Below are 12856 nucleotides of genomic sequence, written 5' to 3'. Positions count from 1 at the left end.
AGAAGTTTATGAGGGATTAGTTACTTTGAAATGGTCCCATTTTACTTGTGTACACTTCACAGTCATGTTAGTGTTCTGAAACTGCAAAGTATATTTTTAAATGCCTATTTTTGTGAGATTCATTTTCGACCGGCCAGAACATATTCCTTTGGAAAAAATGATTTGAATTGGATTGGTGTGAATCTTGTTTCTAGAGGTGGTGACAGGCTTTCAGCTACTTGAATAGGTCAAGCCAGGATTCATAAAAAGTATACAACCTATGTGAGTGTGAAAAATTAGCATATGCAGGAAGGAGCAATTTGTCCTACTTTCAAAACAGTTTCACTCCACGTCTGGAAACTTCCAGAGCTATGTAGAGAATACAAATGAGCTTTAAACGCATGAGGAAAGAGGTTTGTATGCAAAAAGGAAAACAAAAGCATATCGTACTCATAAAATACTCAATATATAGATTCCAAAAAAGTGCTTCCAGCGAAAAGAGCTGAAAGAACACTATGGGATGTAAACCTGAATACCTTTCAATAATATGTTCTCCATCCATGCATACCACCTACATGATAAAAATCATCTCAGGTGAACGGATGACTGCGTGGCCTAATGGATAAGGCGTCTGACTTCGGATCAGAAGATTGAGGGTTCGAGTCCCTTCGTGGTCATTTTTGGCCAATGGTCACACAATCTGCTTTACATTCAGAGTGGAAAAAGTCTTTTCCAATACTCTTGTAGTCCTCACGTTCTCATTACTAATCATTAATAAAGTGGAGTACATACTGTAAACTCATTCAGGTTGCATCTTCAGTCTAACTACTTGTGCATTTTAGTGGCATTAAAAAGTGCTTCTATGCCGACGCACTGAATATGTAATAGGTTTGCAGAATTTTGACGTGACAGAATGGGTTTTTAGCTTAAGTGTGTGTAGAAGAACTGCAAGGTGTGTGCCTATGTGTGCATAGAGTGCTACATTGGTAAAATCTGAATGATTTGGGCAGTTAAAGTGCTGATTTTGCCTCCGAGTAAGAAAAGTACTACACAAAATGTATAAAGGATCGGCACATTGGCTGCCTTTGCTGATGCCCCCGTTGCCTAATTTGTAGTGCAATGGTTAAGTTGCAGAGTGTGGTTGAACTTGGTTAGGAGACTTGGTGCCTCTTTCCGTGTCCTGCTGATGATAAGGATGGCTTGATACCATTTTCTAAGCCCAGTATATTGAGAAAAGAAGTAAGTGAAGAAGAAGTGTGGAGTCGAAAGTGGTTCTCCAATTTCTCTCCACTTGCTAAAATTGCAAAGTCTCCTTTATAGCATAGAAGAGAGCGTTAAAGTCGGGGATGGAAGAGGATGAAAATGGGAAGTTTACTTATAGAGAGAAGTGAGAAATGCCCTGTGTGCACACACCTGTGTCTGACCATAGAATACATTTAAATAATGCCTCTAGAAAAGAGCTATGCATGTGTGCCTCAGTGGCCTAGTGGATAAGGCACTGGTCTCCTAATCCAGGGATTGTGGGTTCGAGTCCCATCTGAGGTGATAACAAAAATCCTCCCTCTTTCTTTTCCAGAATATTAGGTAGATTTATTACATGCTTCCTCTCAGAAGTTTATGAGGGATTAGGTACTTTGAAACGGTCCCATTTTACTTGTGTACACTTCACAGTCATGTTAGTGTTCTGAAACTGCAAAGTATATTTTTAAATGCCTATTTTTGTGAGATGCATTTTCGACCGGCCAGAACATATTCCTTTGGAAAAAATGATTTGAATTGGATTGGTGTGAATCTTGTTTCTAGAGGTGGTGACAGGCTTTCAGCTACTTGAATAGGTCAAGCCAGGATTCATAAAACGTATACAACCTATGTGAGTGTGAAAAATTAGCATATGCAGGAAGGAGCAATTTGTCCTACTTTCAAAACAGTTTCACTCCACGTCTGGAAACTTCCAGAGCTATGTAGAGAATACAAATGAGCTTTAAACTCATGAGGAAATAGGTTTGTATGCAAAAAGGAAAACAAAAGCATATCGTACTCATAAAATACTCAATATATAGATTCCAAAAAAGTGCTTCCAGCGAAAAGAGCTGAAAGAACACTATGGGATGTAAACCTGAATACCTTTCAATAATATGTTCTCCATCCATGCATACCACCTACATGATCAAAATAATCTCAGGTGGACGGATGACCGCGTGGCCTAATGGATAAGGCGTCTGACTTCGGATCAGAAGATTGAGGGTTAGAGTCCCTTTGTGGTCGTTTTTGGCCAATGGTCACACAATCTGCTTTTCATTCAGAGTGGAAAAAATCTTTTCCAATACTCTTGTAGTCCTCACTTTCTCAGTACTAATCATTAATAAAGTGGAGTACATACTGTAAACTCATTCAGGTTGCATCTTCAGTCTAACTACTTGTGCATTTTAGTGGCATTAAAAAGTGCTTCTATGCAGACGCACTGAATATGTAATAGGTTTGCAGAATTTTGACGTGACAGAATGGGTTTTTAGCTTAAGTGTGTGTAGAAGAACTGCAAGGTGTGTGCCTATGTGTGCATAGAGTGCTACATGTGTAAAATCTGTATGATTTGGGCAGTTAAAGTGCTGATTTTGCCTCCGAGTAAGAAAAGTACTACACAAAATGTATAAAGGATCGGCACATTGGCTGCCTTTGCTGATGCCCCCGTTGCCTAATTTGTAGTGCAATGGTTAAGTTGCAGAGTGTGGTTGAACTTGGTTAGGAGACTTGGTGCCTCTTTCCGTGTCCTACTGATGATAAGGATGGCTTGATATCATTTTCTAAGCCCAGTATATTGAGAAAAGAAGTAAGTGAAGAAGAAGTGTGGAGTCGAAAGTGGTTCTCCAATTTCTCTCCACTTGCTAAAATTGCAAAGTCTCCATTAAAGCATAGAAGAGAGCGTTAAAGTCGGGGATGGAAGAGGATGAAAATGGGAAGTTTACTTATAGAGAGAAGTGAGAAATGCCCTGTGTGCACACACCGGTGTCTGACCATAGAATACATTTAAATAATGCCTCTAGAAAAGAGCTATGCATGTGTGCCTCAGTGGCCTAATGGATAAGGCACTGGCCTCCTAAGCCAGAGATTGTGGGTTCAAGTCCCATTTGAGGTGATAACGAAAATCCTCCCTCTATCTTTTCCAGAAAATTAGGTAGATTTATTACATGCTTCCTCTCAGAAGTTTATGAGGGATTAGTTACTTTGAAACGGTCCCATTTTACTTGTGTACACTTCACAGTCATGTTAGTGTTCTGAAACTGCAAAGTATATTTTTAAATGCCTATTTTTGTGAGATGCATTTTCGACCGGCCAGAACATATTCCTTTGGAAAAAATGATTTGAATTGGATTGGTGTGAATCTTGTTTCTAGAGGTGGTGACAGGCTTTCAGCTACTTGAATAGGTCAAGCCAGGATTCATAAAAAGTATACAACCTATGTGAGTGTGAAAAATTAGCATATGCAGGAAGGAGCAATTTGTCCTACTTTCAAAACAGTTTCACTCCACGTCTGGAAACTTCCAGAGCTATGTAGAGAATACAAATGAGCTTTAAACGCATGAGGAAAGAGGTTTGTATGCAAAAAGGAAAACAAAAGCATATCGTACTCATAAAATACTCAATATATAGATTCCAAAAAAGTGCTTCCAGCGAAAAGAGCTGAAAGAACACTATGGGATGTAAACCTGAATACCTTTCAATAATATGTTCTCCATCCATGCATACCACCTACATGATAAAAATCATCTCAGGTGAACGGATGACTGGTGGCCTAATGGATAAGGCGTCTGACTTCGGATCAGAAGATTGAGGGTTCGAGTCCCTTCGTGGTCATTTTTGGCCAATGGTCACACAATCTGCTTTACATTCAGAGTGGAAAAAGTCTTTTCCAATACTCTTGTAGTCCTCACGTTCTCATTACTAATCATTAATAAAGTGGAGTACATACTGTAAACTCATTCAGGTTGCATCTTCAGTCTAACTACTTGTGCATTTTAGTGGCATTAAAAAGTGCTTCTATGCCGACGCACTGAATATGTAATAGGTTTGCAGAATTTTGACGTGACAGAATGGGTTTTTAGCTTAAGTGTGTGTAGAAGAACTGCAAGGTGTGTGCCTATGTGTGCATAGAGTGCTACATTGGTAAAATATGTATGATTTGGGCAGTTAAAGTGCTGATTTTGCCTCCGAGTAAGAAAAGTACTACACAAAATGTATAAAGGATCGGCACATTGGCTGCCTTTGCTGATGCCCCTGTTGCCTAATTTGTAGTGCAATGGTTAAGTTGCAGAGTGTGGTTGAACTTGGTTAGGAGACTTGGTGCCTCTTTCCGTGTCCTGCTGATGATAAGGATGGCTTGATACCATTTTCTAAGCCCAGTATATTGAGAAAAGAAGTAAGTGAAGAAGAAGTGTGGAGTCGAAAGTGGTTCTCCAATTTCTCTCCACTTGCTAAAATTGCAAAGTCTCCATTATAGCATAGAAGAGAGCGTTAAAGTCGGGGATGGAAGAGGATGAAAATGGGAAGTTTACTTACAAGAGAGAAGTGAGAAATGCCCTGTGTGCACACACCGGTGTCTGACCATAGAATACATTTAAATAATGCCTCTAGAAAAGAGCTATGCATGTGCGCCTCAGTGGCCTAATGTATAAGGCACTGGCCTCCTAAGCCAGGGATTGTGGGTTCAAGTCCCATCTGAGGTGATAACAAAAATCCTCCCTCTTTCTTTTCCAGAAAATTAGGTAGATTTATTACATGCTTCCTCTCAGAAGTTTATGAGGGATTAGGTACTTTGAAACGGTCCCATTTTACTTGTGTACACTTCACAGTCATGTTAGTGTTCTGAAACTGCAAAGTATATTTTTAAATGCCTATTTTTGTGAGTTGCATTTTCGACCGGCCAGAACATATTCCTTTGGAAAAAATGATTTGAATTGGATTGGTGTGAATCTTGTTTCTAGAGGTGGTGACAGGCTTTCAGCTACTTGAATAGGTCAAGCCAGGATTCATAAAATGTATACAACCTATGTGAGTGTGAAAAATTAGCATATGCAGGAAGGAGCAATTTGTCCTACTTTCAAAACAGTTTCACTCCACGTCTGGAAACTTCCAGAGCTATGTAGAGAATACAAATGAGCTTTAAACTCATGAGGAAAGAGGTTTGTATGCAAAAAGGAAAACAAAAGCATATCGTACTCATAAAATACTCAATATATAGATTCCAAAAAAGTGCTTCCAGCGAAAAGAGCTGAAAGAACACTATGGGATGTAAACCTGAATACCTTTCAATAATATGTTCTCCATCCATGCATACCACCTACATGATAAAAATCATCTCAGGTGAACGGATGACCGCGTGGCCTAATGGATAAGGCGTCTGACTTCGGATCAGATGATTGAGGGTTCGAGTCCCTTCATGGTCGTTTTTGGCCAATGGTCACACAATCTGCTTTACATTCAGAGTGGAAAAAGTATTTTCCAATACTCTTGTAGTCCTCACTTTCTCATTACTAATCATTAATAAAGTGGAGTACATACTGTAAACTCATTCAGGTTGCATCTTCAGTCTAACTACTTGTGCATTTTAGTGGCATTAAAAAGTGCTTCTATGCCGACGCACTGAATATGTAATAGGTTTGCAGAATTTTGACGTGACAGAATGGGTTTTTAGCTTAAGTGTGTGTAGAAGAACTGCAAGGTGTGTGCCTATGTGTGCATAGAGTGCTACATGTGTAAAGTCTGTATGATTTGGGCAGTTAAAGTGCTGAATTTGCCTCCGAGTAAGAAAAGTACTACAAAAAATGTATAAAGGATCGGCACATTGGCTGCCTTTGCTGATGCCCCCGTTGCCTAATTTGTAGTGCAATGGTTAAGTTGCAGAGTGTGGTTGAACTTGGTTAGGAGACTTGGTGCCTCTTTCCGTGTTCTGCTGATGATAAGGATGGCTTGATACCATTTTCTAAGCCCAGTATATTGAGAAAAGAAGTAAGTGAAGAAGAAGTGTGGAGTCGAAAGGGGTTCTCCAATTTCTCTCCACTTGCTAAAATTGCAAAGTCTCCATTATAGCATAGAAGAGAGCGTTAAAGTCGGGGATGGAAGAGGATGAAAATGGGAAGTTTACTTATAGAGAGAAGTGAGAAATGCCCTGTGTGCACACACCGGTGTCTGACCATAGAATACATTTGAATAATGTCTCTAGAAAAGAGCTATGCATGTGTGCCTCAGTGGCCTAAAGGATAAGGCACTGGCCTCCTAAACCAGGGATTGTGGGTTCGAGTCCCATCTGAGGTGATAACAAAAATCCTCCCTCTATCTTTTCCAGAAAATTAGGTAGATTTATTACATGCTTCCTCTCAGAAGTTTATGAGGGATTAGGTACTTTGAAACGGTCCCATTTTACTTGTGTACACTTCACAGTCATGTTAGTGTTCTGAAACTTCAAAGTATTTTTTTAAATGCCTATTTTTGCGAGATGCATTTTCAACGGGCCAGAACATATTCCTTTGGAAAAAATGATTTGAATTGGATTGGTGTGAATCTTGTTTCTAGAGGTGGTGACAGGCTTTCAGCTACTTGAATAGGTCAAGCCAGGATTCATAAAACTTATACAACCTATGTGAGTGTGAAAAATTAGCATATTCAGGAAGGAGCAATTTGTACTGCTTTCAAAACAGATTCACTCCACGTCTGGAAACGTCCAGAGCTATGTAGAGCATACAAATGAGCTTTAAACTCATGAGGAAAGAGGTTTGCATGCAAAAAGGAAAACAAAAGCATATCGTACTCATAAAATTCTCAATATATAGATTCCAAAAAAGTGCTTCCAGCGAAAAGAGCTGAAAGAACACTATGGAATGTAAACCTGAAAACCTTTCAATAATATGTTCTCCATCCATGCATACCACCTACATGATAAAAATCATCTCAGGTGAACGGATGACCGGGTGGCCTAATGGATAAGGCGTCTGACTTCGGATCAGAAGATTGAGGGTTCGAGTCCCTTCGTGGTCGTTTTTGGCCAATGGTCACACAATCTGCTTTACATTCAGAGTGGAAAAAGTATTTTCCAATACGCTTGTAGTCCTCACTTTCTCATTACTAATCATTAATAAAGTGGAGTACATACTGTAAACTCATTCAGGTTGCATCTTCAGTCTAACTACTTGTGCATTTTAGTGGCATTAAAAAGTGCTTCTATGCCGACGCACTGAATATGTAATAGGTTAGCAGAATTTTGACGTGACAGAATGGGTTTTTAGCTTAAGTGTGTGTAGAAGAACTGCAAGGTGTGTGCCTATGTGTGCATAGAGTGCTACATTGGTAAAATCTGTATGATTTGGGCAGTTAAAGTGCTGATTTTGCCTCCGAGTAAGAAAAGTACTACACAAAATGTATAAAGGATCGGCACATTGGCTGCCTTTGCTGATGCCCCCGTTGCCTAATTTGTAGTGCAATGGTTAAGTTGCAGAGTGTGGTTGAACTTGGTTAGGAGACTTGGTGCCTCTTTCCGTGTCCTGCTGATGATAAGGATGGCTTGATACCATTTTCTAAGCCCAGTATATTGAGAAAAGAAGTAAGTGAAGAAGAAGTGTGGAGTCGAAAGTGGTTCTCCAATTTCTCTCCACTTGCTAAAATTGCAAAGTCTCCGTTATAGCATAGAAGAGAGCGTTAAAGTCGGGGATGGAAGAGGATGAAAATGGGAAGTTTACTTATAGAGAGAAGTGAGAAATGCCCTGTGTGCACACACCTGTGTCTGACCATAGAATACATTTAAATAATGCCTCTAGAAAAGAGCTATGCATGTGTGCCTCAGTGGCCTAGTGGATAAGGCACTGGCCTCCTAATCCAGGGATTGTGGGTTCGAGTCCCATCTGAGGTGATAACAAAAATCCTCCCTCTTTCTTTTCCAGAATATTAGGTAGATTTATTACATGCTTCCTCTCAGAAGTTTATGAGGGATTAGGTACTTTGAAACGGTCCCATTTTACTTGTGTACACTTCACAGTCATGTTAGTGTTCTGAAACTGCAAAGTATATTTTTAAATGCCTATTTTTGTGAGATGCATTTTCGACCGGCCAGAACATATTCCTTTGGAAAAAATGATTTGAATTGGATTGGTGTGAATCTTGTTTCTAGAGGTGGTGACAGGCTTTCAGCTACTTGAATAGGTCAAGCCAGGATTCATAAAACGTATACAACCTATGTGAGTGTGAAAAATTAGCATATGCAGGAAGGAGCAATTTGTCCTACTTTCAAAACAGTTTCACTCCACGTCTGGAAACTTCCAGAGCTATGTAGAGAATACAAATGAGCTTTAAACACATGAGGAAAGAGGTTTGTATGCAAAAAGGAAAACAAAAGCATATCGTACTCATAAAATACTCAATATATAGATTCCAAAAAAGTGCTTCCAGCGAAAAGAGCTGAAAGAACACTATGGGATGTAAACCTGAATACCTTTCAATAATATGTTCTCCATCCATGCATACCACCTACATGATAAAAATCATCTCAGGTGAACGGATGACCGCGTGGCCTAATGGATAAGGCGTCTGACTTCGGATCAGAAGATTGAGGGATCGAGTCCATTCGTGGCCGTATTTGGCCAATGTTCACACAATATGCTTTACATTCAGAGTGGAAAAAGTATTTTCCAATACTCTTGTAGTCCTCACTTTCTCATTACTAATCATTAATAAAGTGGAGTACATACTGTAAACTCATTCAGGTTGCATCTTCAGTCTAACTACTTGTGCATTTTAGTGGCATTAAAAAGTGCTTCTATGCCGACGCACTGAATATGTAATAGGTTTGCAGAATTTTGACGTGACAGAATGGGTTTTTAGCATAAGTGTGTGTAGAAGAACTGCAAGGTGTGTGCCTATGTGTGCATAGAGTGCTACATGTGTAAAGTCTGAATGATTTGGGCAGTTAAAGTGCTGATTTTGCCTCCGAGTAAGAAAAGTACTACAAAAAATGTATAAAGGATCGGCACATTGGCTGCCTTTGCTGATGCCCCCGTTGCCTAATTTGTAGTGCAATGGTTAAGTTGCAGAGTGTGGTTGAACTTGGTTAGGAGACTTGGTGCCTCTTTCCGTGTCCTGCTGATGATAAGGATGGCTTGATACCATTTTCTAAGCCAAGTATATTGAGAAAAGAAGTAAGTGAAGAAGAAGTGTGGAGTCGAAAGTGGTTCTCCAATTTCTCTCCACTTGCTAAAATTGCAAAGTCTCCATTATAGCATAGAAGAGAGCGTTAAAGTCGGGGATGGAAGAGGATGAAAATGGGAAGTTTACTTATAGAGAGAAGTGAGAAATGCCCTGTGTGCACACACCGGTGTCTGACCATAGAATACATTTAAATAATGTCTCTAGAAAAGAGCTGTGCATGTGTGCCTCAGTGCCCTAATGGGTAAGGCACTGGCCTCCTAAACCAGGGATTGTGGGTTCGAGTCCCATCTGAGGTGATAACAAAAATCCTCCCTCTATCTTTTCCAGAAAATTAGGTAGATGTATTACATGCTTCCTCTCAGAAGTTTATGAGGGATTAGTTACTTTGAAACGGTCCCATTTTACTTGTGTACACTTCACAGACATGTTAGTGTTCTGAAACTTCAAAGTATATTTTTAAATGCCTATTTTTGTGAGATGCATTTTCGACTGGCCAGAACATATTCCTTTGGAAAAAATGATTTGAATTGGATTGCTTTCAGCTACTTGAATAGGTCAAGCCAGGATTCATAAAAATTATACAACCTATGTGAGTGTGAAAAATTAGCATATGCAGGAAGGAGCAATTTGTCCTACTTTCAAAACAGTTTCACTCCACGTCTGGAAACTTCCAGAGCTATGTAGAGAATACAAATGAGCTTTAAACTCATGAGGAAATAGGTTTGTATGCAAAAAGGAAAACAAAAGCATATCGTACTCATAAAATACTCAATATATAGATTCCAAAAAAGTGCTTCCAGCGAAAAGAGCTGAAAGAACACTATGGGATGTAAACCTGAATACCTTTCAATAATATGTTCTCCATCCATGCATACCACCTACATGATCAAAATCATCTCAGGTGGACGGATGACCGCGTGGCCTAATGGATAAGGCGTCTGACTTCGGATCAGAAGATTGAGGGTTAGAGTCCCTTTGTGGTCGTTTTTGGCCAATGGTCACACAATCTGCTTTTCATTCAGAGTGGAAAAAATCTTTTCCAATACTCTTGTAGTCCTCACTTTCTCAGTACTAATCATTAATAAAGTGGAGTACATACTGTAAACTCATTCAGGTTGCATCTTCAGTCTAACTACTTGTGCATTTTAGTGGCATTAAAAAGTGCTTCTATGCAGACGCACTGAATATGTAATAGGTTTGCAGAATTTTGACGTGACAGAATGGGTTTTTAGCTTAAGTGTGTGTAGAAGAACTGCAAGGTGTGTGCCTATGTGTGCATAGAGTGCTACATGTGTAAAATCTGTATGATTTGGGCAGTTAAAGTGCTGATTTTGCCTCCGAGTAAGAAAAGTACTACACAAAATGTATAAAGGATCGGCACATTGGCTGCCTTTGCTGATGCCCCCGTTGCCTAATTTGTAGTGCAATGGTTAAGTTGCAGAGTGTGGTTGAACTTGGTTAGGAGACTTGGTGCCTCTTTCCGTGTCCTACTGATGATAAGGATGGCTTGATACCATTTTCTAAGCCCAGTATATTGAGAAAAGAAGTAAGTGAAGAAGAAGTGTGGAGTCGAAAGTGGTTCTCCAATTTCTCTCCACTTGCTAAAATTGCAAAGTCTCCATTAAAGCATAGAAGAGAGCGTTAAAGTCGGGGATGGAAGAGGATGAAAATGGGAAGTTTACTTATAGAGAGAAGTGAGAAATGCCCTGTGTGCACACACCGGTGTCTGACCATAGAATACATTTAAATAATGCCTCTAGAAAAGAGCTATGCATGTGTGTCTCAGTGGCCTAATGGATAAGGCACTGGCCTCCTAAGCCAGAGATTGTGGGTTCAAGTCCCATTTGAGGTGATAACGAAAATCCTCCCTCTATCTTTTCCAGAAAATTAGGTAGATTTATTACATGCTTCCTCTCAGAAGTTTATGAGGGATTAGTTACTTTGAAACGGTCCCATTTTACTTGTGTACACTTCACAGTCATGTTAGTGTTCTGAAACTGCAAAGTATATTTTTAAATGCCTATTTTTGTGAGATGCATTTTCGACCGGCCAGAACATATTCCTTTGGAAAAAATGATTTGAATTGGATTGGTGTGAATCTTGTTTCTAGAGGTGGTGACAGGCTTTCAGCTACTTGAATAGGTCAAGCCAGGATTCATAAAAAGTATACAACCTATGTGAGTGTGAAACATTAGCATATGCAGGAAGGAGCAATTTGTCCTACTTTCAAAACAGTTTCACTCCACGTCTGGAAACTTCCAGAGCTATGTAGAGAATACAAATGAGCTTTAAACGCATGAGGAAAGAGGTTTGTATGCAAAAAGGAAAACAAAAGCATATCGTACTCATAAAATACTCAATATATAGATTCCAAAAAAGTGCTTCCAGCGAAAAGAGCTGAAAGAACACTATGGGATGTAAACCTGAATACCTTTCAATAATATGTTCTCCATCCATGCATACCACCTACATGATAAAAATCATCTCAGGTGAACGGATGACTGCGTGGCCTAATGGATAAGGCGTCTGACTTCGGATCAGAAGATTGAGGGTTCGAGTCCCTTCGTGGTCATTTTTGGCCAATGGTCACACAATCTGCTTTACATTCAGAGTGGAAAAAGTCTTTTCCAATACTCTTGTAGTCCTCACGTTCTCATTACTAATCATTAATAAAGTGGAGTACATACTGTAAACTCATTCAGGTTGCATCTTCAGTCTAACTACTTGTGCATTTTAGTGGCATTAAAAAGTGCTTCTATGCCGACGCACTGAATATGTAATAGGTTTGCAGAATTTTGACGTGACAGAATGGGTTTTTAGCTTAAGTGTGTGTAGAAGAACTGCAAGGTGTGTGCCTATGTGTGCATAGAGTGCTACATTGGTAAAATATGTATGATTTGGGCAGTTAAAGTGCTGATTTTGCCTCCGAGTAAGAAAAGTACTACACAAAATGTATAAAGGATCGGCACATTGGCTGCCTTTGCTGATGCCCCTGTTGCCTAATTTGTAGTGCAATGGTTAAGTTGCAGAGTGTGGTTGAACTTGGTTAGGAGACTTGGTGCCTCTTTCCGTGTCCTGCTGATGATAAGGATGGCTTGATACCATTTTCTAAGCCCAGTATATTGAGAAAAGAAGTAAGTGAAGAAGAAGTGTGGAGTCGAAAGTGGTTCTCCAATTTCTCTCCACTTGCTAAAATTGCAAAGTCTCCATTATAGCATAGAAGAGAGCGTTAAAGTCGGGGATGGAAGAGGATGAAAATGGGAAGTTTACTTACAAGAGAGAAGTGAGAAATGCCCTGTGTGCACACACCGGTGTCTGACCATAGAATACATTTAAATAATGCCTCTAGAAAAGAGCTATGCATGTGCGCCTCAGTGGCCTAATGTATAAGGCACTGGCCTCCTAAGCCAGGGATTGTGGGTTCAAGTCCCATCTGAGGTGATAACAAAAATCCTCCCTCTTTCTTTTCCAGAAAATTAGGTAGATTTATTACATGCTTCCTCTCAGAAGTTTATGAGGGATTAGGTACTTTGAAACGGTCCCATTTTACTTGTGTACACTTCACAGTCATGTTAGTGTTCTGAAACTGCAAAGTATATTTTTAAATGCCTATTTTTGTGAGATGCATTTTCGACCGGCCAGAACATATTCCTTTGGAAAAAATGATTTGAATTGGATTGGTGTGAAT

General features: G+C 39.6%; 6 non-coding genes across 6 annotated transcripts; all 6 read left to right on the top strand.

Annotated features, from left to right (window-relative positions):
- Positions 1-583: 583 nt before the first annotated feature.
- TRNAR-UCG (transfer RNA arginine (anticodon UCG)) lies at positions 584-656 on the top strand. Its single transcript has one exon. It is a non-coding gene; the product is annotated as a tRNA-Arg (tRNA).
- Positions 657-1451: 795 nt separating this feature from the next.
- Positions 1452-1524, top strand: TRNAR-CCU (transfer RNA arginine (anticodon CCU)). Its single transcript has one exon. It is a non-coding gene; the product is annotated as a tRNA-Arg (tRNA).
- A 1515-nt stretch (positions 1525-3039) lies between these two features.
- Positions 3040-3112, top strand: TRNAR-CCU (transfer RNA arginine (anticodon CCU)). Its single transcript has one exon. It is a non-coding gene; the product is annotated as a tRNA-Arg (tRNA).
- A 3823-nt stretch (positions 3113-6935) lies between these two features.
- On the top strand, positions 6936-7008 carry TRNAR-UCG (transfer RNA arginine (anticodon UCG)). Its single transcript has one exon. It is a non-coding gene; the product is annotated as a tRNA-Arg (tRNA).
- A 795-nt stretch (positions 7009-7803) lies between these two features.
- Positions 7804-7876, top strand: TRNAR-CCU (transfer RNA arginine (anticodon CCU)). The gene has a single exon. It is a non-coding gene; the product is annotated as a tRNA-Arg (tRNA).
- Positions 7877-11667: 3791 nt separating this feature from the next.
- On the top strand, positions 11668-11740 carry TRNAR-UCG (transfer RNA arginine (anticodon UCG)). Its single transcript has one exon. It is a non-coding gene; the product is annotated as a tRNA-Arg (tRNA).
- The last annotated feature ends 1116 nt before the right edge of the window (positions 11741-12856 follow it).

This window comes from Triturus cristatus, chromosome 4_1 (genome assembly GCF_964204655.1).
Source record: "Triturus cristatus chromosome 4_1, aTriCri1.1, whole genome shotgun sequence".
Classification (NCBI taxonomy): Eukaryota; Metazoa; Chordata; class Amphibia; order Caudata; family Salamandridae; genus Triturus; species Triturus cristatus.
This window is presented reverse-complemented; position numbering and strand designations above follow the sequence as displayed.